The sequence below is a fragment of the Amphiprion ocellaris genome, chromosome 13 (genome assembly GCF_022539595.1).
Source record: "Amphiprion ocellaris isolate individual 3 ecotype Okinawa chromosome 13, ASM2253959v1, whole genome shotgun sequence".
Lineage (NCBI taxonomy): Eukaryota > Metazoa > Chordata > Actinopteri > Pomacentridae > Amphiprion > Amphiprion ocellaris.
The window spans coordinates 4,334,221-4,359,225 of record NC_072778.1 but is presented as its reverse complement, the minus strand read 5'-3'; the positions used below and the strand labels follow the sequence as shown (position 1 = coordinate 4,359,225).

General features: G+C 38.8%; 1 protein-coding gene across 2 annotated transcripts in view; it reads right to left on the bottom strand.

Annotated features, from left to right (window-relative positions):
• The window catches only part of htr4 (5-hydroxytryptamine receptor 4), a 195,062-nt gene extending 172,241 nt beyond the window's left edge, over positions 1 to 22,821 (bottom strand). Inside the window, exon 1 of one of the 2 annotated variants that reach the window (XM_023287710.3) lies at positions 22,360 to 22,821. The gene's annotated coding sequence lies outside the window, so the exon portion shown is untranslated. The remainder of the gene's footprint in view (positions 1 to 22,359) is intronic. The other variant, XM_023287694.3, reaches the window with a different exon arrangement.
• Positions 22,822 to 25,005: the final 2,184 nt, after the last annotated feature.

Below are 25,005 nucleotides of genomic sequence, written 5' to 3'. Positions count from 1 at the left end.
ATTTTTAAAAGCATTAACTGCAGGTACAGATAATAACTAGCAAAAGCAGGGGAAAAAATATTCTTTTCAATGTTAACCATAAAAAAACAAGCCAAAATCAAAAGTCTACATTCGCAAGTGATATGTTTTTTATTACAACATTTGGCTGTAAAAATCATGCATATTTATCGTATTTAAATCTATAAAAGATAACATTATTTGACAAATATTGGCCTGTTTTTGACTTTTTTTTTTTTAGATGGTGCAGAATTCCACCATTTTTCAATTTTTTTTCTTATATTTTCTGGTACTCCTTCTGCCAGATTTTTTAGGGAATTAATTATTTCTGTTTTATGGGATTTTTGCTGTTTTTGGGTGCTGACTCATACATGCAGCAAAGTCCAGTCGGCACTGGTTTCGCATTGCACACAGCTTCTTCTTATTGCCTTCCCTCCACCATACTTTTCTTTCCATTCTTAACCTTTGTATTCTTTTTCTTCTTTTTTCCCGTTTGTCCTGATTCTATTCCTTCTCTTTTGGCCTAAATGCATCCAAATCCATGTTTTCCTCTACTTTCCGCCGTCCTCTGCTTTTCCGTTCCATTTCCATCGCCTGTGGTGTGCGAGAGTTTCCGGCTGAGCTGAAAGAGGTCGGAGGTCTGTGATAAACCAGATCGATACAGGTTACATGGCAGAGGCTGCTGTGATAAGCATGTCAAGTTGACTACATGACCTATAAAAAATAAAGCCAGACTAGCAAAAATTATGGGACATTTTTTAGCTTCTTTGCAACCTTGATGGAACCATTTTTGTTTAAAAGGTTGCTGTGGACATGTAGAATAAAATGTAGGTGTATGTGTTCCCTCCAGCACTTTAGATTCTCTTTACTGTGAAGCCACTACACAAAAAAATGTGTATTGATCCTTTAATATAGCAAAAAGCTTCATCATAGTCCTACTTTCTCATGTCGCAACCTACCCAACGGATAAACAGCCCAATTTGCCACAAGCATGCCTTCTCTCCAGCCCTGACAGACCCAACCCTTCTTATGTGGAAGGACAAATAATTGTTGCTATTAAGGATTTATACCATGGTGGTAAATTTGGGTCTTTCCAACAGTTTTAAAAGTCAGCCTTGACATAGTCAGGCTTTCTTTGTGTGAGTCGGCTCAACAAAAAATAAAACCTCAGAGTTAACAGGTTTGAAGGTGTTTAACAACTTTCTTTAACTCAGATTTTCCGCTTCAAACTCGTTCACACAAACAGGGGCATCATTTGACTCGTTTTCCACAAAATTAACCAATCGAGTGCAGCTGCTTCAGTCAACAGGTTATTTTAAGGTAGAACAATGAGGATTATTAAACTTTATGATGGTAAAAAGCTGCTACTTATGTAAGACAGGAATGCTGGTAGAAATCATTAAACATGCGTTCATGTATTTGTTTTACCGATCAATGCAGCTGATTATTTCTGAGAGCTGCACAACAAAACTATCAAACTTCATCTATTCAAATATGATATTGTAGTGAAGTGCATGTAGGTCTGACACTGTCTCATAATGAAGGAAACCACTCTAATTTGTGGCTGAATCAAAGTGAAATTAATGCTACTGATTGAATATTCTCCATAATAAATACTAATAAACTGATCAGTTTTCATATTTGTGTTTTATCACCTGCAGTAGCAGCAGCTTAAACGGACCAAACAGTAACACATATTTATGTAATTTCTGCATCACCAACTAAATACATGCAGGGTTGCCATGGCTTTGAGTTTTAGTTGAATACCCCTGTACTATATATATATATATATATATATATATATATATATATATATATATATATATATATATATATATATACATATATATATATATATATATACATATACATATACATATATATATATATATATATATATATATATATATATATATATATATATATATATATATATACAATACCATTGTAGGAGGCTATATATGTACAACACCCCTGTACTAGGCCATATATGCACAATACTCCTGATGATATGATCATTTTGATGGATTCTGTTTTGGTTTAAAGTGGACCTGACAGGCTTACAGGCACACTGGGATTTTTTTTTCAATATTTGGAAAAAGCTTTACAAAATAAGCAGCCAAGAAAAAAAAAAAAAAAAAAGAATCATCCCACAAAAAAGCAAACAAGCCAAATCAGTCTCACGTCTCTGTGATAAAATATCAGAGCCTCTTTGCCTGCTCTGTTTGAAACCACTTCTCTCGACTCTCCTCTTTCTGCCTTCCTCTCCAGCCCTCTTCACACAAACACACAGGAGCAAACACTCGGAAAAGGTTTCTGTTCGGCAGCGCCAGGACACTCAGAGGGAGGGGGTCGATGAAGAATGAAGCCAGGTGGCACCGGACTGAGTCTCTGCTCGCCGTGGCGGTCGGCCTCTCCAAGTCAGCAGTTTGGCAAATAGGCTTCAAGTGTACAACTGGGAGGATTTTCTATGTAAAGTCACAGCTTTGAAGGAGTTTCCTCTCCACATACATCCTGAAATGATCCACTGATGTATCTGCTTGAAAGTTCTGTCTTCAGTGTAAACACAGAACTGCAATTCTTCACTTTATTGCGGAGCTGCAGTGTTTTCACTGCCAAAATCCAGCCATCATCCTGTGCAGCTTTAAGTGTTACTTTGGTTAGTTACAAATCAATATTTTTTTATTGTCATGTTACAAAAATGATGCAACAACTCTTCTAATCCTATGAAGGGAAGCTTTAAATATATGTTATAGGTCTGACTCTCTAAAATATTTTCATTATTAATCATATTTTTAATGAAATTTGTGGTTTGATGAACAACAAAAACAAAAAAACCCATTCAAACCTCCTAATACCAAAAACTGTGATCTTTCATTTGCTTTTTAATTTGGAAAATCTAAAAGTTTTCTGTTTGTAGCAAAACAAAACCTAAAAACGCTCATTGTAGAGATACTGCTGGACTTAATACATTTGCAAAACCTGGATGTTTGACTTGTTAAAACACTGGAGGTTTCTGCACTCTAAAAAAATATTCAAAGCAACTATTCCAACCAAATATTGAAGTTGCAAGATAACAAATCTTGATTTCGATAGAGCGTGTTCCAGAAACAAACAGCTGTTGAGGTCTTAGTACTGCCTTATTGTTGCTCCACCTATAAGAATAGTTAACTGTAGTTTCCTTTTCTCAGTTATTTCCTGGTCTGGAAAGATTCAGTTTGATAGATGATGGATGGACTGCGATTTTTAGAGCACTTTTACACTTAAAACAAAGTGCTTAACAGAGTTTCACGGTCACCCACAGATATAGGGGCAGGGTTGCCATGCAAAGTGCTGAACAACACTTCAGGAGAAGACTTGAGGTTCCAATTTTTCAGTGTTTTCAGTGGACAGGGATTGTTTTTAGCATAGTTCTATCTCTCTGTATGTGGAAACTGTCAGTGTCTGGCGCATTGTAGAGACAGAAATGAGATAAGCAAGATGTTTCATCAGGAACACCACCAGCAACGTTACTATTCATACAACTATTTAAGTGTTTAATAAACACAGTGCCTATCAGGGATGATAAATTATGAGCTAACATCTCCCATCAGTTATGGACACCAGAGCTGGAATACAAACAGTGAGAGTGAAAGATGAAGCCAGCCCAGTCCTATTTTTTACTGCCACTCTACCTGCTCACAAGAGGACCAGTTCGTAAAAGTCAAGGGCCTGTTTTCAGCTGTTGGTGATAGAAATGATCAGCAGAGAAAGATTGTTGACATTAATTTGAAAATACTCACAAACATCCCTTTCAAACATAAGAGTCCCTGTAGTTTACATGCAAATTTCGCGCTTGTTTCAGCAAGTAAGTTCCTTTGACTAAACAAAATTAACTTTGTTGTTCTACTTTAAAGTTTAGGACGACAGGAGGGAAACAGAGTTTGTCTACATGGACACTCACTGGCCACTTTATTAGGTACACCTGTTCAATCACTTGTTAACACAGAAAGCTTTTAACTTTTTGCTCCCTGCTGCTTTTATTTGTTTGCCTTTTTGAACCACAATAATCCAGTGTTTATTTTATTGCATTTCTATGTTTGGCCTTTTAATTAAATATCTGAACTTCATTTCTAGGTTCAATTTATTTAATGATTTTACAAGTTGAAAATTTCATTTGCATTGTGCCTCACCTCCCTGCATGCAAATGACAAAGACAGTTTGTTAAGTGTGAACATTTTCAGAATGTATTTTTTGCCCTAAAACAAAGGGAAATATTTGAAGTTCTGGTTATTTATAGGTTATTATGCTGTGATTTAACTGATCCACCCCATTTGAGATGACATTGGGCCGTATGTGCACCCCCCGAACTAAAATGAGTTTGACACCTCTGCTCTAAATAAAACTTCTGGTGTCCATTTTGGTGCGAGACATTTAGTGTTTTGCTGTAGAAACAAAGAAACATAATCAGTACGTTAGATTTTATTTTACTCTAAAATAAAATTCCATTATAAAATAAATTGATACCATTGCAAAAAGACACATTTAAATTTGACATCATGATGTTTTTTGTTATATCTTCTGTGCAGATCTGATGTACTTTAATAACAGCTGACAGTAATGTCTCACTGACGGAAGTCAAATGTCTGTTTTCTTTCATCAGATCACATCCATAAAAGTTGACACTGAACACCTCATCTGTCCTGACATACATCTCCAGAACCACATCTGTTTCTGGTGTTACAGTACTGCTGCTGGCGCTGGCAGTGGGTGGATATGGGATGTATACGGGTTAATGTTTATCTCCAGTGGCGTCACTCATGTGTGGCCCTCAGGATGTGTCACATTTACATATCAAGGTTAACGCGACCAAACGAGCCGTCCCTCATCGGGCTCGATTGTGCGATTGGATTATAATCCTCGGAGGGTATTTACATCTGTGTCTTTATGTGCTCGGAATTCAATTACAAACTGTTTAACCGACACACATGATAACAGGTGCAAACAAGAGCAGATTTACAGTTAAACCCCTCAGTCATCTACATGCTTAGCTCAGACGTAAACACATTCTTCATACGGACTACCAAACACAGACCCCAGCTTTCTCTTAAATATCTGTCATTCTGTTTCTCTTTTCTCTGAGTAATTTCTCTTTTTTATATATATCTTTCTGTCTTTCTCCTTGACTGTCACTCCATCTTTTATGTTCAGTGTGAAAGGCAGTATTAGACGAGAACGGCACTCTTCTCCTCTTTTTGAAAAGTCAGAGCACTTTACTACAGCTAATGTAGAATTAGAAAGCACTCAGAGAGAAGTGCCATGGCTGCACAATCCATTTAAAGTCTTATTTTGATCACAGATGGCTTTTGTAATTTTGTCTGCATCTGGGTCTGTGACAATCATGAGATCAATCAAAAAAAATAGGTATCACAAAAAAATCTTCTATATCACTCCGTGTGAACCATAAATTAATGACCCATAGCACAAATGGAATTAGGTGACCTTTGATTTTTTTTTTTTTTTTTTTTTTTTTTTAGACATCGAGATAAACACATCAACATTTAAATTAAATCTTTACAAGTGTATCTCTGTAGATTCTCAGTCATCCAGGAAATGTAATTGTAGGAGTTTAAGTAGAAATCATCTGGACTTTGGTTCAACTGGACCTTGTAGGTTCTTGTAGGTTATAATAAAAGTTTAATTCATGAACTACACAGGTGTACCTAATGAGTTGTTTGGGTGTAAATGGAGCTTTTCTTTCACAAAAACCTCCCTGGAAATGAAAAAATTCAAGCAACTATCTCCATTTGCTGTATAATCAGTGCAAAATTACACGTGTTACTTGTAGTAAACCTCAGTGGAACCTGGAAAATAATGAAAAAAAAACTACATGAAGTTGCATCTGGAGAGAAAAACTGCAAACCTGTACATTAGAAGTGGTGCAGATTGTGCTATTCAAGAAAAGACACATTTTCTTCTTTTCAACAACCTACAAGAGAAGTCCAGGTGATTTCTACTGAAGCTCCTGCTATTACAAGTGCATCACAATCACTGAGAAAAGACCACAATTTTCTCCTGAGGTAAAATTTATAAATTTGCTTTCAAAATCTAATCAGAGCTTTGTTTTTCCCAGAACTTAGACAGTTTGGTAAAAGAGAAAAGAGCTGCTACAGCTTGTAGCATTACGCTAAGGATGCTGGAGTCTGAAGTGTTTGGTCTTCTAAGCAATGGCTGCTGTTTAATCCAGGTATAAACAGCTCTGAGAGACGCATCTTGATACCGGCTTGAGTTTCACACCAAAATTCCTGTCGACATTAGTCACACACATTAAAACCTGCAACACTGCAGAAGTACAACAAGTTTGCATGTAGTATATCAAAGCTCGTTGTAGTTAATCTTCTCTGGATAAAAATAGAAAATACTCACACAGAATATGAACCATCTTGGTTCTGCCACATTTTCTGCTCGTACATCATCTGCTCTGGTTATTTATGGAAAATAAATAGCACAGAGTTCAGTTGGACTCTTGGCTTCTTTAAAGCGTCTGGGTAAACAGTCGACTGAGTATAGGCCAAATCTGTCCGAATGCACCTCAGTTTATTGAGTTATTGATGATTTAACTGGACAATAATTTGCTTTATAAAATTCTCGTCATTCCTATTAAAGTCATTTCAAGCTGCCTTTTGTAAGTTTATTTCATTTGTACCAGTTTTTAGCAAGTGGCAGCCAACATGACTGAACAGTAATGTCCATGTATGTCTTACTGTGTCAAAGTCTTTTAAAAAGACTGACCAGCATTTGAACCGTATTTACTGATATCACTACTTTTAATGCAGATCTTCAGTCAGTCTGGACCATGAGCGTCCCTTTCAGGAGATATTGAGAATTAAGGCCGCTGCACCTTGATTCAAAACACATAGTAAGGTTTTATTTTAAAGTTGTTTTTATGGTATTTTGTCAAAAAAATAAATACATATTTAGGTAGGTAGAAACTGTGACATGTTGGTGGCAATACTGAAGATGACAAGATTGATTAAAATCTGTCCTGAGGGATATTAAATAGATGAATACACATAAGTCTATAAAAGGTTGTTTTTATAGTTTTGGTTCCCTGTCATGATATCAGTAAATGGACAGAGAAAATGCTGTTTTGTTCAGAAAATATGAACACTGGATGTAGGAGTCTCTCTGACCTTAAAGCCATAATAGGCAGATAACTGGATATGGCAAAAGAAAAATATTTTACATGTTTCACGTGCAGGAGGAGGACTGTATTTACAATCTAAGTGGAATGTTTGGTCCCCTGAGTGAACAATCCTTTGTTTACTCCTCCACTGATACCATGGATTTAGTTGCAAAGCCAAACAGCACCACTGGGCACATTTCGGATTTAGGGCAAATGAAAAAACAAGAGCCCAATAACTTGGAGAAGATTTGCAGCAAAATGGTGCCGTTCAGGTGCAAATATCACTAATATAAAGCTAATGCAGGCTTAAAATGAAAAAAAAAAACACAATTATACCATTAATTGCAATTATTTATATGGTAAACATTGCTTTGCTTATATTTTTATCACTGAACTCAAAGCACAGTTGAAGTAAGTACAGCTCAGTCTGAGGAAAAATGAATCAAATCAGACCAGGAGAGTGTGAGACATGATAATAAATCCTCATAATCCAGGTAAATTTGTGGTCTCTCCTCCTGGCATCACTCAGGCCAAACTTTAATTTTCTGCTCTCAAGTGTTGTTGGTACAAATTAAAGTCCAAAACAGTTTTCTTTCCAGTTTTCATCCAGCCAATAGTTTGGATTTCTGGCTGTGTGAGGAGGGTAACACACCACCATCAGAGAGGTTAGACAGGGTCAGAGGTCATTAGGTCAAGTACGGGATACTTAAAAATAGCATCACAATCTAAAGGCTAACACACACAAACGCACAACTCACAAGTTTGACACGGATATTAATAAAGTGTTTCATATACATACAGTTTCTAAGTTCAGATCACAGCACACTTGTATGCCTTTATTTCATTACTATCAGTGTGTGTGTGTGTGTGTGTGTGTGTGTGTGTGTGTGTGTGTGCGTGTGTGTGTGTGCGCGTGTGTGTGTGCGTTCATCGTCTGAGTGCTGACTGCAGGTGGGCAGTCTTCAGAACAATGTTCACACACTTTTCAGTCTCTTTGAAGTCAGCTTTGATGTAGAGCAGCTGAGAAATACACTTTAGGATTACAGTGATATTTCATTTTGTCAGAAGACTCATTTTTCAGAACACACACAAACTCACACATGCACTCACACACACACACACACACACACACACACACACATATCAGTACACCTCTAGACGTTACAGTTTTTCATATTTAGTGATGCGTGAATGCGGTCGTTCGCTTTGATTGAATTTTTTATATTTTGAACTAATTTTCAAATTCTGCTTATAGATTTTCTCATCAGTTTCCTCATTTTGGTTTTTTGTTATTCATATCTCCACCCTAATTCAATTAAATTCAGTTCAAAGTGTTTGCTGTCATATGAACAGTAAGGAAACATGTTTCCCTGTACTGTGAAATTCTTTCTTTGCTATCCACAACGAATGTCAAACAATAGAAATGGAAGTACGTAGTAATTGTATAACTATAAAACTTTCTAAAACAAATTACAATAGCAGTTTTTGGTGATATTTGGCAAGATTTTCTTTTGAGCTGTAGTTGGGTTAAAAGTTTCGTCAAAAATCTAGTCATGGTTGTACTGTTTCCATAGAGGTGCAGGACTTTATATTTTAGTAATGTTCAATATTAATATTCAAGTTTAGATATTTATTTGCTGGTTGTGAGGAAATGTGCATCTACCAGTCATCTAACACACTAATGCAACATTTCCTCGCTATAAATATTCTCCGGTAGCAGTTTGTGCTTTTCTTGCTGTCATTTTTCAGCCTTTTACCCCTCCATCCATTCTGCTTCACTGGGCTTTGGGGTCTGACGTTAGAATCTTGTAAAAGCCAAAGTGAATCTTGACTCTGCTCCCCAGGGTGAAGACCTCCTCAGACATGGAGTGGAGATCACGGACCTGTTGCTCGGGTCGCATCAGCGTGCAACATTTGCTGTGCGACCGACGCAAACCGCTCTCGACTTTATGAAACATGTCAGAGACTCCAGTTGTCAATATGAAAAGGAGAACACTTGACCTTTTAAGAGAGGGTACACTGCTCAGACAGACTTGTTTTGCATAGAGATGCAGCCGCTGTAAGCGACTTTAAACTGAGTGCATTACAGAATCTTAAGGGAAACTGATGATAAAAGCAGTCGCTAAATGGGTAAAATGCAAATGTTAAGTGAGCAGACTGACAGTGCAGTAAAATGTGTGTTTCTGTAAACGAGAGAGAGAAACCAGAAGCAGCCGTCTGGGTCTGTTAATCAGTGTTTGCACCAGAAACATTGTCAGAAATCTCGCGTCTAAAGCTTCAGCACTTTGTTTCCCTTCGTCAACATAACTCGAACAAGGAGGCAGGTTTTGACGGACAGGAAGGCTGAGTCACGGGTCCAGTGGATATAAAGCATCAGCAGCTTGACGCTAAATAGTGAAGTCAATCTAGTCAATCTATAGTTTTGCCTCAGCCTGCATCAGTGTCACATTGGACACAGCAGACAAGACTCAGCAATCAAAATGAGCAGCTGCTAATGGAAGGTTTCGCATATTTTGCCAACCTGGACTGCAGGAATCACAGCGACAAGATTCGGTGCACCACAAAGAAAAGTTGCACATTCTCCCGCTTATTTTACTCTCATGCAGTTAAATATAGCATGCAGGCCAAAGTGGACAAAGCTCTGCACTGTACAGTAAAGTAAAGAAAGTAAAACATGGCTTAGAAAATTTAAATTTCCAACAATTTTTGCTGCTTCATTGTCTATATCTATTCCATTGTTTCAGTGTCTGTAGTTACGCCACAGCTGCTCCTATATGAACATTCTTAGCTAACAATATGACTTCAAGAACCACACAAAAAGAAGCATGTCCGACGTCATCAAAGTGGATAAAAGCAAGTCCCACGGAATCTGCGCCAAACTCCTAAAAGTCAGAAGAGATCTACAGCTTCCCGTTCTCCATGTTCAAAGAGGTCACTTTCGGTGTAAATCAAGTTACTTCCTATTGACCTGTAAAATTCAATTATACAATTCAAGAAAAGCTGTCCATAGGTGCATCTCATGCATAGAGAACGAAGAAAAATAGAGGAAAAGATGAAACTAACTGAAGGAGCAGAGGTTTCGACTGCTTTTACAACTTTTTTACAAGACTCTGCAGACAGAATGCAGATGCAGTGTCACCGAAAAATTAGTTCAACGAGATACAAAAGTTGGTGACGAGCAAACACAAAGACTTGAGCAGTTCTGTTCTCTGCGTTTCAGCTTGAAGAAAGCGCTTGAGTCTTATTGGAGGTGAAGGCAGACTCCACCAGCCAGTAGCCTGCATGAATAAATAATGAAGGACTACAGTTGCTTTCTCACATATTGGGGAATTTAGCTGACGCTCTTATCTGGACCGACTTAGAAAAAGTGTACAAGCACAACGAATTTAACTCCAATAACGCCGACCTTAACGAGAAAACCGAAGCACAGGGTTAGGGAGTTGCTTTTTGTCTCCAGATGGATGATACTTCATGATATTGGAACTGCACACACAAATTTAGGTCCCTGCAAGATGAAATAAGCCCACACACACACGCTCTATTGCAAATAATAAAAAATAAATCCATCAATAATGCACTTGTAACAGTTCCTAACACGCTGTCATGAAATGTCTTATTTCGTCTGAATGAAGTTGTCACTGCTCAGATAGAATCTCTGTCTCTGTTCTCTGAGTGCCTTGGGGTGAAACACCAAAAATACATACAGACTCTCTCTTCTCCATCTTACACCGCCGTCTCTCACCACTTTTCTCTCACCCCGAGTGCCTCCCTTTTCTGAAATCTACTCCCATTCCCTCACATCAGTTTCTTTTTATACTCTTCATGAACTCTTGCTGCATTCGACTTGTCTCTGAACTACCATTCTGTTTCTGTGTGACTCGTTGCTTCTCTTCAACCTTGGCTGGTCCATGAAGCCTCTTTGTCGCTTTTGTCTTTCTCTTTGTGCTTTTGTCGTCTCTGAAGTCACAACAGTTTAGCAGGTCATGACAGTAATTCCCCACATACACACAGAGCTTCTTCGTTTTGCAATAATATAGTGGATTTATGTGTGATATACAACAAATACTCCAAACTAAATGGGAGGGTTGCTTTGTTTTGTGCTGTGTTGACGTTGTGGTTACATTTAGGTACATCGAAGCTAATGTTTGGAGAACTCATCAGCGTTTGTTGGTAGGAAACAAGAAGTAAATGGCTGTCTGACCAACATGAGCCTCTTTGCTATAAGATTTTACACTACTGTCCACCTTTGTTTCTGACACACATCTCTCATAACTCAACTGTGTATTTTCTAGGTCAATCTATGCTTAATTGGTGATTAAAAATTCCAACTAGAAAAGCACTCAGAGAGCACAGCACTCCACCAAAGCTAGTCGTATCATTTCCGACAGCTGAAATCCGCATCATAAGTGCCATCATTGCCAAAATCTAATCAACTAAGAGACAATCAGCTAACAGACAGACTGACAAACCAACGGCGATCACTGTAATAACTGTAGGGGAAAAGCTACGTTCCTGTTCTAGCTTCAACACAGTTTCATTAAAAGTCTCAAAAAGACTGATGTAAACAGATTTTTTTGTTTGTTTAGTTTTTTTTAAGCATACAGTGTTTACAGCTGTGACTATACATAAACATTTAGCAATAAAAGTACAAACATTAAGCTATAACACGTCATGGCATGTCATTAACAAGTTAGGATCATCTGTAGTCTTTTTGAGTTGTGATGACTTCTACTGAACCTATGTTGAAGCTAGTTTAAGGAATTAGCTTTTCCTCTACAATCATTTTGAATTTTTAATTACCAATTACTTAATTATTTGTAGGATAAGTCTTTAAGGGCTTGAAGATGTGGAAACATGAAGTTATCAAACCATTTTAATAAATTTATGACTACCTAAATTCGATTTTAAAACAACTAATGCAGAAATTTGGGTTTAAATTACACATCATATTGTGTTGGTGCAGTTACCAACACTATTCTGTCAACACAACTCGTCGATTTTTACATGCAAGTGGTGGTAATAGGTCAGTTGAATTACAGTTTGGAGTGTATATAATACAATTCTTGATAGCTGCTTGATATTTACAGTTGCTTTTTCTTCTGTTTACATTCCAGTTGGTCATTCATAAAGGACTACTTCAATCAATCTGACTGTGTATACATTCATTATTAGGTCCAAATAATTAATCAATATATTATTAAAGCTGCAATACGGCCACGATAAAGACAAAAGGTCACATTACCAAATAGAGAAAGCACTGTGATGCTACAGAGATGCCTCTGACTATAAATAATATATTTCTGATGTTCGTTTGGTAAAAACCACAGCAACATTACATCATAATTTATTATTTGTTGAGGGGAAAAGACCAAAATTATGACTCATATTGCAGTATCTGTTGAAATAATTGAAAAATGCTGTTTTTTCATGTTGTCCAGCCCCACTCACTATGCATCTGGCACCACATAGTTTATTGCTAATAGATTCTGCTGCAGGGATTTTGGTGGTGAGTGCTCCCAAGTGGCATACAGCTAAATACAGTGGTGCAGAACACAGAACACTGAACTTCCTCCAATGTCGACAGAGTTTTAGTGCATTTTGGAGAATTCTGAGGGTGAAATTTGACTCCACAAAACCTCTTTCTTCCTGGATGCGCTGTTTTTTTCAAACCCATCATCTTTGGAGAAGCTCTCATTCTGATTGGCGATATCAGAGCCTCGGCGTCTCGCTGACGCTGCGCTCATAAGCAGATCTGACAGCCAATGACTGGAGGTAATTACCTCTATTCAGCAGCTCAGATGCACACAAGAGCGGATCAGAGAGAGTTCTGCAATGTTTCGACGCGGCTGAACAATATGCAAATCACATCCTCCAAATTCTCGGGGTTTGAAATAGTGCTGTGTGTGTGTGTTTCTGTTGAGAATACCGCTGCATGCTGCACATATTTCATTCAGCTAACTTGTGTGAAAAGGATTTATAATAACCATAAGCAGGTTTTTGAATCATCAGCAGGTGCCGACTAAAACCTTGTCTGCTCACACATAAAAGACAAAGAAAGAAACTGGAGGTTTGGGGTGTTCAGTGCGTTGTACGACAGTTTCTGTACTGTATTGTACTGCATTTTCACAGTATTACTGCCATCTGTGCAGTAACAATAAACTCATGATGTTCAATGCAAGAAACATCATGGGCCTCCCGTTATGTAGTAGATCAACAGATTCTCCCTGAAGCCTGAACTACAAGGTCATTTCAACATATCCAGGCTTTCTTTGTGTAAGTTGGCTCAACAGAAATTAAAACCTCAGTCAGAGTTAATGGGTATCACAAAGGTGGTTTATAACTCTCTTTACTAACTCAGATTTTCTCCTTCAAACTCTAAAGAGGACGTTTAACGCATCTTGTGACCCTTTTTCTGCACAAAATCAACCAATCACGTGCAGCTGCTTCAGTCAACAAGTTGTTTTAATGGAGAACTATGAGGAATATAAAATGTATGACAGTAAACAGCTGCTACAGGAAATGATGCAGGCAGGAATGCTGGTAGAAAACTGGTAAACAGGCATAATATTTCTATTTTATTGATCACTCCAGATGATTATTTCTAACCGATAGCTGCACAATGAAGTTATTAAAAGTAATATATTTAAACACGATATTGCACTGAAGTGCATTTAGGTCTGACACTGTCCCATAATACAGGAAATCCCTTTATTTTGTGGCCAAATCAAAGTCAAAGTGAAGTTGTCACTAATTGAATATTCTCTGTAATAAATACTCATAAATGTTCTAATCTGTGTTCTATCAGCCACAGTACCAGCATGTAAACAGACTTGACAGCAAATCAGGACCAAACATAAAAACATATTTATATGATTTCTGCATCACCAACTAAATACATGCCAGGTTCCCATGGCAACATACAGTGTGTGATACTGTAACTACACGGCTTCATTCAGTGGATTTAGTAACATAAAGATCAACATGTTTACAGATGAAACTGAGTATCTGCATCGCTCATAAATAATCATCAGGAAATGCTTTGGTTAAAGGGAGACGCTTCTTACAGCTGATTTAAATCTGAATAGAACCTCCTCCAGACCAGGTTAGCTCCTCAGCATCAGTTACCATGGAGATCTAGCAGGATAAAACAGAGCCAGCTTCATGATTCTGAAAACTCTGACTTTCAGCTCAACATACCCGATAGCACACTAATCTCGCTTCATAGTCCAGAACTCTGGTGTCACTTGTTGGGTTTTGTCTTTTCATCTGATCACTCTCATTGCCCAGGTCCTCTTTGCTACTCAGCAGAAAAAGGATTACAGCATCCAAACTCCTTCCATAAACTTCATTACCTCACTTCTGCTTCAGTGTCTGCTTTTAAGTCCAGTACTCCACCTAAACACCAACGGTTTATCCAAATAAGTTCGCTAAATCAGATGTTTGTTTCTCCTCCTGGCACCAGCAGCCAGCTGGAGTTCCTCTTCAGGTGTTGGTGTCTTTTCACTTCTTTTTTAACTTCTCTACCTTTCATTGCTTATTAATCAAAAGGAGAAGTAGTGAATAGTCAGGTAAGCACTCGGTATTATAGATAAGGCCTCTCATCTCCTGCAACCACATCAGAGCAGCTAATAATATCAACACCATTTGCAATATTACTTTCTCGATAATATGTGCAGTTTCAGTATTCAGTAATATACATTGTCATGTGCAGTACTGTATTACCGCATGGAATACTTTCGTACTTCAGCAACAGTTTTACTTGTAATTTCTCTACTGTAGTTTTATCTTAAGTAATATTTCCTGCATATATTTATATATATGACCAAATACTTTCTCATATGTATTGTATTTTTTCTGAGCAAAGTCTGGCACAATAATTTTTGGCAGAGTTAATAAAGATCTATCCATCTGACTTAGTCCTACTGATATCACCATTTCACTGAATCTTAGCAGTTAAACTGGCGATCACAGTGCAGCGTTATTCTACGACGTCTGTGTATTACTGGCACAGAAAACAGTCCCAGCAACAAAAGACCCCAGTTGAAATAAACAAGAATTATGCAATAAGATACTCAAATTGGAGTGATGTAATACTGGCAAAAAAAAAACCAGGATGAGCTAAAAGGTCAGTGAGCTGTCCATTTTCGCAGCTTCCTTTTAAGTTTTTACATGGCGGCTCATTAAAATATTGACAATCATCTCAGTCAATTACCTCTGTGATTGCATTTGATCAGTTCAGGGGGTGGCAGAGAGCAGGGACGGGTTCTGACGGCTGATAGCAGCAGTTTGTCCCCAGATGACCCCACCGATGTGTCGCTCACATTCTCTGTTTAGTTTGTTTCTTTTGCCTCTCTCTCTGACACTAAAAACATTAAAACCAAAATCACAACATAATGTGAATGAAATGGTTTTGCTGGTTATTAAAAAATAAAGGAAAAAGTAGTGTGTAGAATAAAATTTAAAAAAAAACAATAAATGTAGGAACAACAAAGACAAATTAAACATTCCCACATATCAAGGGATGGCCATCTATAATAAAGAATATATAAAGAAGATGCACTTTTGACAGAAGTGTGTGAAAATACAGTATAATGAAGATAAATGTAATGTGAAACAGCAGCTCATTGGTGACAAATTATTAAGCTGCATAATGCTTTATGTTGAGGAGGGGACTCAACAAAATACCATCCACCACATCAGCAAATGTCCATCCATCCATTATCTATACATCACTTAATCATCATTAGGGTCACGGTGAGAACATACAAACTCCACACAGAAAGATCTGAGGCTGGGAATCGAACCCAGGAGCTTCTAGCTGCAAGGCAACAGTGCTAACCACCAATCCACTGTGCATCCCATCAGTAAATGTGTTTAACTTAAAAGAACGAGAGCTCAGACTGCCAGTGTTGCACACGATCTGAGACCTGTGTGATACTGTGACCCGTAGCTTTGCAATAACTAGTTTTCCTAAAGGTAAGTTGCTTGTATTTAGCTTCAAACGCTTGTTCAGCTGCAGAACAACCACCCAATGAGAGGAAAGCACCACTTTCCTTCACAGCAGATGAAGACACTGAGTCAGTACTGTGTTAATGGACATCAGTCTTGATAAGCTGTCAAACCCTTCAACAGGTCAATGTGGTTGAGGTTTGATAGTTAATTATCATACTTTCAGACTGTCTGGTTGCTATCCGGTTACTGGTCCTTAAATCATAACTAAAATGACCAACCGTGTTAGTAACAAGAATAGAAGGGTTCACATTCTGTAAAGTTCCTTCTTTTAACTAACAAACTCACATCACACTTACGGCACACATCAGAAACCTGCTTCAAGCCAGAAACTTCAGTATTTATTCACTCAGACCTGAATTTTAAAGAAGATCACTAAAATCTTCCTCTTACCATCTGAAGAACATTGCTAGAATCAAGGGTTTCCTGTCTAGAGAAGATACAGAGAAACTTGTTCATGCATTTATTTTCAGTAGGTTAGATTATTTTAATGGTGTCTTTACAAGAAATCAATCAAGCAGCTGCAGCTGATCCAGAACACTGCTGCCAAAGTCCTAACTAACACCAGGAAACTAAATAGTCCTGGACCAAACTACATCCTGGACTTCTTATCTCCATATGAAGCATCCAGAGCCCTTGGGTCATCAGGGACAGGTGTTTCCAGAACCAGAACCAAAAATAGTGAAGCAGCATTCAGCTGTTCTGCTCCTCACCTGTGGAACAAACTTCCTGAACACCTGAGGTCTGCTCAAACTGTCGACTCTTTTAAATCAGGCCTGAAACCCAGATCGTTTACTGCAGCTTTCTCTTAGATGCTCAATCTGTTTTCTTGTCTTCTAATTCACTTTTATGATCTTTATGTTTTATTTCCATGATTTTAATGTATGTGTATCTTTAAATCATTTTTCTGAATGCATTTCTTTGCCATTGTAAAGCACCTTGAATTGCCTTGTGTATGAATTGTGCTTTACAAATGAACTTGCCTTTCCTTCTGTACCGTCTGGTCTGAATGCTGCTTTTCATTTTACAAGGTCTATATTTACATCACTTGTTGCAGTTTTCTCGTGAGGCTGAAAAGACGATTCATCAAAATGCAAATGCTGTAAATGATCAAAACTGTGATTTTAATACCATTAATTATGCAGCACATTCCTGTCACTGTGTCAGGCGTCACACCACAGTAGATGCAGAAGCAGAGAGAGAGAGGCAGACAATGAGAGGAGGAGAGAGAGGGACAAGTGACTATTGATCCTCAGCAGATGCTCTTTTGTGTGAGTCTATAAGTGTGTGTGTGGAAGTGTAAAGCAAATTCTGTTATTGACCCAAACTGCTGGATTGTTGTATAAGCTCATTTTGATCACTCTAAGCAGCAGAGAGAGAGTAAACGTGTTTTTTGGGGGCACAAAAAGAAAATTGCCACCATGCAACCTGGTAAATTTCAGTATGTAGGCTTGGTTAAAGGTGAAGGTGAGTGTCGTCCTCTGATTAATGAAAGCATGACTGTGGGTGTGTGTGCTGTAACGTGAAGACTCTGCAGCTGCTGATCTTTGACATTTCAGCTGAGCGAACACGTGCACTTTTATTCCTTTACGACCTCTTGCTGAAACTCAAGGTTGCTTCTGACCCACTATCCACAGGTGTTATGTAATATTACATCTGCGAGGTTAATTTGCAGCCATATTGCATAATTTTGCGGATCACTAGCTGCTAAAAAAGCTACCCCCATTCAGGATATTTGCTGCACACATCTCCAGTTTGTCCTATCTGTGCTGGTTTTCACCTGGTTTGAGAAACCAATCAACAAATCAAAGCCAGTAGGCAGGATTAGGAATGGGGAATATAATCTTCCTGTGTGGCACAGACAGAAAAGTAGCAACAGAAACACACAAAAAAAGAACAGAAGAGGGTAACGCAGCTCCACAAGCAAACCCATAGAACTCTTAAAGCAAAATATTTCTTTGACAAACATTAAAGACTCATTCTCTCCACATGCTGTGCAGCTACCACAGCTTTCATGTTGATTGAAAGTGCCTCTGAGGGTAAAATGAATCAAAATACACTACTGCTTCCCAGACAGCTAACAAGAGCAAGGGTCAGGCTAAATACTGAAGCAACACATATTAAGACTATTTGCTAGCTGAACACACACCCTATCGGTATTTTTAAATGAACTTTTCATCCATTCCTGTAACATCCGAGTTGGTGACGCAAACAAAACTTATGGATGTAGCTGTGGGATGGGCCAAAAGCAAGACACACCAGCTGTTTGAAAACTTGCTTTTACCTGCAGGATATAAAAAAATAAATAGTTGCTCCACTGGCACGGAACGGTGTGGCTCAGCACTTTGTTTGCCCAAAACAAAATCATCAATGCGGAGTATTTGCATATGTATAACTTGCAGATGACGGACTTAGAATTTTCATTATGCAAACACCTTACAGTGCAAATCGTTCTTCTGCATGCTGCATTCTAAAATATTAATCACCACCTACACAATAAAAAAAGAACACCTGAGGTACAGCATTCTATCAACACATTAAACACCGTCTCTTCCATCTCATGGCTTAAAATCTCTAATGTGACAGCTATGCTTCCGTGCTTTTCTTTTGTCACTTGGCTCCATAGTCACACTGAAAATGAAAGTAATGACTGAGTGTCAACACCTGGAGTGATATACTGTCCTGCATGTTCTACACCGAGAGTCTCCTGAGTCACTCAATATAAGAACCTCAGTGTTTGACCTCTTTATTGACTCTTCCTTGCAGTTCTAACACATTAACTCACTGCAGTTATAGATTATAGCAGTGCAGTGATCACAGGGATACCCAAAGATGTGTTGTGACTGTAATAAGCATGTCTTCATTTAATGTTGATAGAAGCACATTATCCCAAAAACAGCAGTCAGCGCTCTAGAGATGGTCCCGCCACTGTACAGCTTTTCAACGCTCCCAACTACTTTCATCTGATCGGTTTTGCAGTGCTGATCCATCAGGGTGAGTTCAAACAAGCTCCCACCAACCCTCCAAATACAACCGCTCCTGGTATACGAGTTCAAACACCACACCACACGCTCAGCAAGGAGTAGCAATGGGAGCAGTCTCATAAACCGAAGAGAGTCAGGTGTTTTTCTCTGAAGTTGTTCGTTAAACTCTAAAACAAGAAGAAAAGCACTCAGAGAGCACAGTACCGTGTATCATTTCAGACGGATAAGTCCCAAAAAGTCCTCAGCAGTGGATTTGTAGTAGGATCACAATCATCTGATCATCAGCAGGCAGCTGACGTAGCGTTCACTTGTTGTCATAGTTACAGTGACACCATGACACTATCTTGCAATGATACCGAAATCTTTATCAAATCCCTGGATCCAGACTATAAGCCACATCACTGCAAAAATCTAATCAGGTGGTCCTTGTGCCATTTCTGACCTTCACTGAAAATTTCATCCAAATCTGTTCGTCCATTTTTGAGTAATGTTGGGCACAGACAGACAGTGATCGTCATATAACTCAACTGGACTGAAGATGGTGCAGGCTGGATTTGGTGCTGTGAGCTTGTTTTAAAGCCAACACTTTTCCCCCTCCTGAGCTAGAAGCTTTAAAGTGAGAAAATAAACACTCAAAACTGTGACAAAATATTACATTTTTGCTGAAAATGACAGTCTAGTGCTGTCTAATCCTTATTGGAATCTCTAATTCTTATGGATATCCAGCATTTTCCTGATTATTGGTATCATTTCCTTGATTCCCCATAATATATATATCGATATTAAAACACTACTTGGGCTCTGATGCAGTCATTTCTTTCTATCAATCTGTGATCTGTCCCGCCCACAGCTCTACCTGACTGGTTAAGCGTCATAAGCAATAGCCAATCAGCACAGAAGATTAAAGGTTGTCTCTTCGAATAAAACAAAAACAAAGGCTGTCCGTTAAGGTTTTCCATTGGAGTTATTCTTAATTGTGACACCAAGATTTTCATTTTTACTCCAAATGTATATTGGTTTCAAATAGCTGGTATCGATCTCTTTGATTACAACATCTTGGTCAACTCCTAACACGAATCCACTCCATTCCAGCATCTAAATATCCTGTAGCAGTTTTGGTACACTTGTAACTGTGAAGTTATTTAGCTAAACATGAAAACCCAACCCCAGCTGGGCTTGCCCAGATATCAACATGACCAATAAATCAGCTGATTATTTCCTTTTCCTTCCAAAAGAGTCATGATTCAGTTTCTGCCACGTATCCAGGATGGTTGTTAAAAATACCCTCCCTCTCAGTTCCTCCTATCCCTCCAGGGGGATCCTGAGGCATTCCCAGGCCAGATGAAGTATATCATCGTTCCAGTGGGTCTTCCCCCGGGTCTCCTCCCAACACAACAAACTCCATAAAATGCCACAACTAATGACGAATTCTCCCCAAGAGCTGCCAGAGCCCGATATGTCATCTCAAGATGTCTCTGTGATTTGCTGCCTAAAGTATTTCACACTAACATGGAGCAAACACAAGCAAGTTCATGTTGAGTTTTAAGAAGGGAAGAGCATCAAACTTTTGGACGTTTTATTGGATAAAATCTGCTTGTTTGTTAATGCTTAGAGGATGAGGTAAAATGAGAAGAAGGCAGGGCAAACACAGCAGCATCTCGGTCCACATGCAAACACTGACGCACGCTCATACGCATGGCTTCTAAAAAATGCAACAGCGCAACTCGAGCTCCACGGCACAGCAAAGCAATAAAAGTCAATATAATCACAGGCGCATCTGGAGAAGAGCCTCTCCTTGTTATGGTGTGGGAGGAGAGTTTCACATCCACAACTCGATTCAACAAAAACCAGAGAGCTGCTGCTGCTGCTCGGCATCTACTTCTTATTTGTCTCCTCTAAAATAAGACATCTTGTTATCCTGATGTGTGTCCTCCAGGGCAAACGAGGGGTGTGGGCGAAGCTACAATTGTGTTCTGATAAAAAAGAAGTGCAGGGAGAGAGGAGTCCTGACAACCGCGACTCTGTAGAACTTACACCTGAAGTAATTCACCTGTGAAACTGCAGAGCGTGGAAAGCTGTAATCCTCCGATCGCCACAACAGCTGACAAGACGACTCGTACCTGCACCTTTGACCGAGGCATTCCCTGCCTTTCCTGATCCATAAATATTACATAATGGGAGTAATCACAGTGGTTAGATAACTGCACGGTAAAAGGAGTCGAGAACATGTGAAGTCTGAAGAGTTCATGGGAGAGCAGATTGTTCTGATTGACATGTTATACACTTAATACCATGCAATGGAATTAAATAAACTGTGTAAACTTGTGTGTGTCAGTCATCTGATAAAACTGTAGATTGTAATTATCCAAAGTGAAGTTCAGTGAGAACTTTACAGATTCCTGCTTCAAATGAATGAACACGGTGTTAAACTGATGACTGTCTGCTGCATTTTTGTGAAAGAAAACGCTGCAAATTGCATGTTAGGATGCAACTCGCAGAAATTCAAAGAAAATGCATGAAGCTACAAAACAGTCTGGGAAGAAACCGACAAATAAAACAACACATCCCAAAAAAAGCACCAGATGAGTTTAAAACACTGCAGCAGTCAGTTGTATAGTTGCTGTAACTCTTAATCACTGCAGAACTTCCAATAACCCAACATGACAGATTTTACACTGCTGATCATTGTTCAATTACAGCCTCCTGCACACACAACATGCAATAGCTGACAGTCCATCCATCCTGCAGATCTATAGCCCTCCTTATTGATAAATCATTGATCGATACACAGGGGTGAAAATCTGATGCATGGAAAAGTCTGGATCCAGAGCAAAAATCACTCAATGAGAAGCACACTGCAAACATTTTACTCTGAGAGCAAAAGCAAACTTTAAGAACTATCACTATTTAATGCATTAATACATCCAAAAACTCTACATTAATACTAAAGACACTCCATAATACCTCACATGGTGGCTGGATGTGGATATCATGGGAAATGGGTGAATTTTCTTGCCATCCACTTGGGATTTGGAATCCCACCAAGGTGACTTTAAACTAACAAATTTCAAATTACAGCAGCAAAAGAACATTTCCTTCTGATTTGAGACATGCTTTATCTTCTCTACAGAGGTCAGACACACGCTCGGGACACACGTGCTACACAGACGCACAGCAGCGACGATAAAGTGGGCTTTAACTTACCATTTGTCGGTGCAGACGCCGGCTCCACAAAGCATGTCACGACCCTTAAATCCCCACGAGCCACGAGTCACATCGTTCTCCGGTCCGGGGCTCAAACTGATAACCGAACCTGAATCAGAGAAGAGGACAACAGCCCCGGGGGTGGCTCTCGGGACTCTTCGCGGGAGTGAAATGATAAGCGGCGCGCAGCGGACGCAAGTGGGAACGTGGAGAGGGTGACCGTGCGCAAAAGGCGGTGCGCGCCCGGCGGCAGCGGGGTGAGACGGCGGCGGAGAGTGGGAGACTCTGGGAGGAAGAAAGCGGAGGAGTCTGGTGGAGAGGTGAGGAGATTCCGCAGATATGTGGAGAGACTCGGATCGGAGACTCGGATCGGAGTGCCTCCAGGCAGGACTGAGCGCAGTCAGCAGCGGAGATGTTGCAGCTCTGCCTGAACTCTGAGCGGACTTAACCCGCTCCGGTCTAGTCCCTCCTCTTCAGCCCCGAAGAGAAGGAAGCATCCGTCCATCTCTCTCCCTCTCTCTCTTTCCGTCACTGACACACTACATTAGATTAATATGATCCATTCGGCTCGTTCCTGCTGAAGTGAAAGGCTTTACGCACATGCACCAAGTCACCCTCTGACCTCTGGCTGGATCCATGAAACATTGTTGCTTTAACATTACTTCAAGAGACAATCCTTCTTCTCCATGTGGCCACTTATTCATTTCGATCACTAATTAGACGTGCAGAGTAACTGTAATTAACAACCAATACTGCCAGTAGCTAATAATGGATTGACGCAGACTCTAGGAATTATATGTTCACTTAAATCCTACCAGCTGCTGATGTTTTGGGCAAAGATGCACATTCTTTAAAAAAAAATATTTGGGCTAAGAGATAAATTAATGCAACAGTTTGGATCAGTCTTTCTTTATTAATCCTCAAGGAGAAATTAGGTTGTTCCAGCAGAAAGATACAGTTCCCACCTTCATAAATACAGATAAGTAAGCAAAAATGTGCAGTAAGTAAACAAATAAATATTTTTTAGAGAGTATCCCCAGTTTTATTTTAAGTTGGGACCACAATTTTTAAAACTGATTTCAATTCAGGCATGGATTTCATTTCTCCCAAAGAACAGCACAGATCTTAGTATACAAAATCTTTGAAAATCTTTTTTTTTGTGTGCTGCTTTTTTGTTCAGAACTTGCCTAGTGTGGTCACATGCGTTATTAAATCAATGTCCAGTAATTAAAAAGCAAATTCTCAGCACAAATGTTCATGAGCAACTGTAATTGTTTAGCGTTTTTATGAAAATTACACTTTTACAATAACTTTCTGGCATCCAGCAGCCAGTAAATTACTGTAAAATTTACACCAACTTTGTTAGAATGTGTTTATCTTACAGCAGAGATGGATTGCAATGTAATCCAAAGACTCTGATTTCAGTGTACAAAATCTTTTCTTTTTTGTCCCCTACTTTACCTAATCAGGTCTTGTCTCTTTACGTCAACATCAGTGAGTTTTATCATCTACAGTGGATTTAAACTGAATTAAAACTCATTCAGGTCACTTTTTGCACATTTAATTGTCTCACTGATTTAATTTCAAATGGTTTTTGTCCATCAATCTGAGCTCAAACATTTTCACATTCAAAAACTTCAAATCTCTAAACTACAGAAGTATTCAGATCATTTGCTGTTGCTCTAAACTGTGGCCAGGTGCATCCAGTTTGTGTAATTATCCTCAGGATTGTTAAGAACTTGATTAGAGTTCACCTGTGGCAAACACAGCTGAATGAACAGAGTTTAGAGAATATTATATACATAAGATTCCACCAAATCTTACTGCTCAACATTTGCTCACAGGAGACAAAATTGTAATTCTTATTTTAGCTTTGTTTGTTTTTTTTTATATGCTTCTCCTGAAATTCACCAGGAGATATAGGTGAGAAATTCAGATTCAGACAACTTTATTTATATCTTTAGTTCTATCTTTTAATTTAGGGGTAAAAAAATAAATAAATAAATCAGTGAGTCCGTGTTTTGTCACACCCATGAAGCCACTGCCAAATAATACAGACATCATTCTCTTGTGTTATATTCAAACATAAGATAACTGTAAGTGACAAAATGATTCTCACATTTAGGCCAAACTGATTTATAGAGTGACAAATGACCATTAATTCAGCTTTCTGGTGCATGTTAGATGACCACCATAGGCTATATATACAACATGGACATTTCCAGTGCTTCTGAAGAGTGACGTAAACCTGCATTCTTTCTTCCAGCCAGCAGGGGGCGAATTCCATCATAGTTACATTGTACAGATGTCTGTAAGAAAATGACCTACCTCACCCATGATCTGTTACATCAAGAAACACTTTTCCACTTAGTTTATAGTCTCAATTGCTAGTGTTGAGACTTTTTGATTACAGCATGATGTTCAATTTGTAAATTATGGTGCCATTTACAGCAAAAAACATCAAATAAAGCAGGGTAGTTTTTACCTTGCTACCTTGTGACTGAAGGGTTGCTATTGCACTGGCCTGCATAGTGTCCTCAAACTTCCAACATTCGCTTATTTCATCTGGTTTCAAAACACCGAGACTGTAATGGACAGATGCCAACGTTTAATCTTGAAGACAGTAGTCCACAAACCAGCATGTGA